A 4,761-nucleotide genomic window follows, 5' to 3' on the forward strand; every position below is an offset into this window, starting at 1 on the left:
CAGGCAGAAGGACCCCTGGGTCCTGGGCCCAGCAGTAAAGGGCTCTCAGTAGCAACCGGTGGCTGGCCCCGTGGTGTTACTGGATTTGACCGTCTAGAGGGAGAGGTAGCCTGGGCTCCTGGTCTGGGAATTAGGAGGGCTTAGGTCCAGTCGCCGTTCCCCCAGGCCTCAGGGTCTCCATTTGTGAAAGGATGGAGGCGGGTTTGGTAACTGTCACATGATGTGCCTGCTTCACTGCAGCATTTATGGCTCTCTTGGGCATGGAGTTGAAAGACCCTGAGGCTGGGTCTTAGCTTGACCACGCCATGAGTCTGGCGGGCGTGGGTGTCCCTAGTGGCACATTCATTGTCTGGTGTAGTCTTTCTAGGGTCTCCTGGCCGCTGTGAAGGGGGAGGGGACGGGGCCGAGGGAGGGAGCCCAGGCTTGCTCCCACCCTCCAGGGAACTCAGATATCCTCGAGGAAGACGGGGCCGCCAGACAGCTCTGTCATGGAGTCCCCACTCTGTTAGAGGCCCTTTCTGCTTGGATCTGAATAGCTGGGAGAGTCAAGATTCTGAAGCATGGTGGGGGCGGTTTGTCCCTCGAGCTGCGTCCTGCAGAGGGCATCCTGCAGAGGGCATCCATCGGCAGAAGTTTTTCCCTGCGAGCCGACCCAGCAACCATTTCCAGACCCTGCCCTGGCCCCTGGTGACAGAACCCGACGGATGGAGGGGATTCATACGTACCCTGACAGTTTGGTCTGCCTTCCTTTGGAAATGTATTCATGGAAAACAGGTCATGAAGTGCTGGCTTTAGTTTTGGGAAATGGGGTGGGGGTGGGGGGTGGGGAGTGAGGAGGAAAAAGAGGGGAGATCGTAGCTTGTCACAAACTACGCGGTATTTGGAAGCCATGCCTGAGGGTGTTTTGCATTCGCTCTGCGATGTCCATGTGTCAGATTCAGTTGACTGCATTTTCCACGAGGAGGAAGGTGGAGAGGGCAGGCGGGCTTCAGAAGACATCGGTCTTTTTCAGGCCGGCGGTGCGGTGGGGAGACGGTGCGCGGGATGAGCCCTGTCCCCGAGCCCGGCCCCATCTCTGAGATAGGACATCCATGGTTGTTGGGGGCTCTGAAAGCTATTACAGAGCTCGGAAGCTCAGTGCAGTGTGGCCGTGCCGGACCCACTGGCTATGTGTGCTGGAAGGATCGGGGAAGGCCCAGGGCGGCTCTCTCTGTTCCCCTGGGAGGGCGGCGAAGGTTTATGTAATGCAGTTAGGACTCTGCCTCCTCTGGTGGGTGTCCTCAGTGGGCCTTGGCTCTGCAAATGGTTAGACAGCTTCCCCAAGTTCAACCCACATCGTGAACCTGCGACGTGAAGCATTAAATCACCCAGCAGAGGCTCTAAAGCATGGTGTGCGTAATCCAATTACATGCCCTCTACAAGGAAGAGTTTCCCTGTCAGCCTCTGCCGTAAGTGGCTGTACCTTCTGAACCCAGGGCAACGGGCGCGTGCCACCCGGATGGATCAAGGGATTCGCTTACGCGCTCATGTGCTGGCACGAACTATTATTACAGGGAGGACGAACACCGCTGAGTGGGCTTGGTTCCAGATCCTGAGCCCCTCTTTGGGGCTGGGGGTGGACAGGGGATCGCTGACTTCCTTTCACGTCCCGGATGGAGAAGTCTCGGCCTTGGAAGGAATGGTGGACACTGGAGACGGGCTGCAGCCAAGCGGTGAATGCGGTCCCTTCTTGGGACAGTGGACTTGACTCCGTTTTCTCCGCGGTTGTCACCCCCACCCCCCCTCGCATGGCACTGTATTCCAGCACATCGTCCTCTGAAGTCAGGGACATGCCACAGGCGACTGAGGACACCCGGCGGTGCCACCCGCCCGCGGAAGGGCTGAGGCTGCGACACGGGGCTGGCAAGGGCCTGTGGATCCTTCTCAAACAGCTTCCCCTGCCACGCTGGGGAGAAACTTGTCTCACTCTCTGTTGCGACCAAGACTGTCATTAGCAGATGCTGCACCCTGCAGGTGCTGACATTTGCCCTCGCCCCAAGAGAGAGGCCTTGGGGGTCGGCTCTTAAGTCCCTGTTTCCTGGAACCTTCTGGGCCACTCCTGACTGTGCCTTCAAACTGTGCAAAGGAGACCTGGAGCGACTTTCTGGCTATGCCAGGAGGTGCTTTTGTACTCAATGATGGGATGTATATGGATATTTCCTTTCCCCTGTTGCAAAGAGGACACTGGCGCCTGACATGCTATGAGTGAAAACCTTCCAGGCTTCAGAGCTCAACAGCTTTGAAAGCCCTTGTTCGCCAAACAGCCACCGTAGCCTTTGGTCCAGATTCCTCCTGCTGGTTGACTGGTTTATGTTTTTGGGAAGCGGGACACCCCACAGATGCTCCTTGTCCCCACAAACTGTTCCAGCCGCATCTCAGCGGGCCTCGGAGAGGAGGTGCAGGATGTGGGAGGTGGTCACCTCCGGACAGAACCACTCTGCTGGCTTAACTTCCTCTCCCCGGCTATCTTTTCCATTAGGTTACTTGAGCACCTACTTTGCCTTTCCATGTAGCGTAATGCATGTGGTCCTTGCACAATGAGACAACGAACAGAGACTCCGAGATGTCCGCTGACTCATTGAAGGTCTCGTGGCGGATAAGGTGGACATCCAGCCTCTATCCTTTAGGACGTCCGCCCTGGCCCTGGTGTCTGAGCCGTCAGAACTCAGAAGGGACACATCCATCCTGACCGGGATGATGGGAAACGTTTCCAGAAGAGGTGGCATTTGAAACTGGGCAGGCTCGGGTAAGAGGGCGAAACTTACCCAGTAAGGCAGGAATCAGAATGTTTGGAGTTCTTAGACATCTTTCCCTGAGCACAAATCCTTAGTAAGTTCTTTTTCTAGAAACCGAATTGTTCATGGAAGGAGCCAGCCTTGTGCCCAAGTGGCTCCTTCCCTGAGGCCATTTCCTCCCCTTTCCGTTTCCTCCCCTCTCTGCTCCCTCCGGCGATCTTCCTGACTGTGCGCTATAACAAGTGGATTAAATACCTCCCTCCTTGCTTTCTGGGATTTTACTAAATAGTTAACACTGGCAAAATCAAAAGGCCTGCCAGCAATTGGTCTAAAACCACAGGGCTGTTGGCGGAGACTTTCCTTAGAACTGGGCGTGTGATAGAGTTGGATCATCGGTCTACACCAGGAAATGGTGGGTAGCCATTGGAAAGGGCGTGTTGATTTGTACAGAACAGTCTTCGATTCACATCCAGTTGTATGGTAGTAAGGTTAGCAAGAGCCTATGTCTTTAGGAATATAGTCACAATTTATAGATTTCCATAAAGGAAAATCTGAAGAGATTAAGGGTGGAATCTTCTAGAGAGTGGGATTGAAGGGTAATTTTTTTAAGAAAAAACTTTAAATCCATACTCAATATTTAATGACCGCATGTAATTGTTCTTATAATAAGGCCTCACAATGATAATTTCTTTAAAAAGAAAAGATGAGGGGGCTCAGGTGTGAGCTCCCGGGTCTAAAAAGAGTGAGTCTTCGGGCTGGGCTGGGTCGCCCCATGGGGCCCCCTGGGCTTTTGTTCCTGCTCTGGCATCTCGGCTTGTGGCTTCCATAAACCACCTAACAGTGGATGACCCAGCGCTGAGTGACTACCATGGGTGCAAGCCTTTCACCCAGCGCTGAGAAGCAAGGCCCCAGGGGCCATGAGTGTGGTGGTGGCCGTGGCTGCCATTGACTTTGGGGTGAGCCCCGTTTGCCTTTTGTAGCTTGGTGGGGGGAGAGCAGGGCCCCTAACGCCTGATTGCTCACATTCACTGCCTCTTAGAGCCTCCCCCTTGGGTTCTGTTGTCTGTGAGCTGTGGCCCAAAGCCAAGTTCATACTGACAGGTTAGATTTTTGCTCCTCATCACCCCCACCAACCCTTCTGGCCTTGAGGGTCTCCTTAGGAACACTCTTCGAATCAGATTGGTGGTTGGCCCGTCTCACTCGCTCTTGGACTTGGCTAGCTACTGGCTGCCCACTCCAGCCCACCGAGGGTCACTTTGCCTTCTATAAACCAGGCCTGACCCCTCCTTTTCCTCCTGTTGGGAAGGGTCAGAGGTGATCTTTGGAAAGTGCCAGGCATTCACTCAGGCATGCAGCAGATGCTGGTGCCCCTCTCCTGCACTGGTTGAGAAGATGGGTGCCTAGGTGGCCATCCGCCTATCCAAGGCCCCCGCCGCCCCTCGGAAGTATTTGGCCGTGGCGTAGCCTGCCGCACAGTTCTGGAAGTTCTAGGCACAACGTTAGGAATGATAAGATAAAGGGCATTTTGTAGTGGCTGCTGGGAAGGCAGCAAGGCTGCCCACACCAGTCCCTTGGGGGTAGGATGCAGACTGGAAAGAGAATACCGGGGCTGGTCTGGGGAGGGGGCATCTGGGGCATCAGGGAGCAGAACGCTTCATTGCAGATTGTTACCGCTGCTGTGGACGATGATACAGGGAGACACGTGTGTAGATTTTGTGTGGGAAGCCCCTTGTAAGCCCCCTGGTAAGTGTTAGCTATGAGGTCACTTAATGAGGAACCTGCCTGAGGTCACACAGGAAGTCCCAGAGCTGGGATTCGAGCCCCCTCTGTCAAGTCCCAAAGCCACAAGTCCTCCTGTTAACTCTCTTCTCCACCCTGACATCCAGTGACCTTAGCGCTCCTTCCACTGGCCCCGAGCTCCCTCTTGATCTGGAACTTTCTGCCGTGGCCTGCTCTCCAAGCGAGCCTCGGGGTGGGGGGGGGGGGT

General features: G+C 55.1%; 1 protein-coding gene across 6 annotated transcripts in view; it reads left to right on the forward strand.

Moving 5' to 3' along the window:
- The window catches only part of TLE3 (TLE family member 3, transcriptional corepressor), a 24,579-nt gene that overhangs the window by 4,587 nt on the left and 15,231 nt on the right, over positions 1–4,761 (forward strand). The window lies entirely within an intron of this gene.

The sequence above is a fragment of the Crocuta crocuta genome, unplaced genomic scaffold (assembly GCF_008692635.1).
Source record: "Crocuta crocuta isolate KB4526 unplaced genomic scaffold, BGI_CrCroc_1.0 scaffold130, whole genome shotgun sequence".
Taxonomy (NCBI): Eukaryota; Metazoa; Chordata; class Mammalia; order Carnivora; family Hyaenidae; genus Crocuta; species Crocuta crocuta.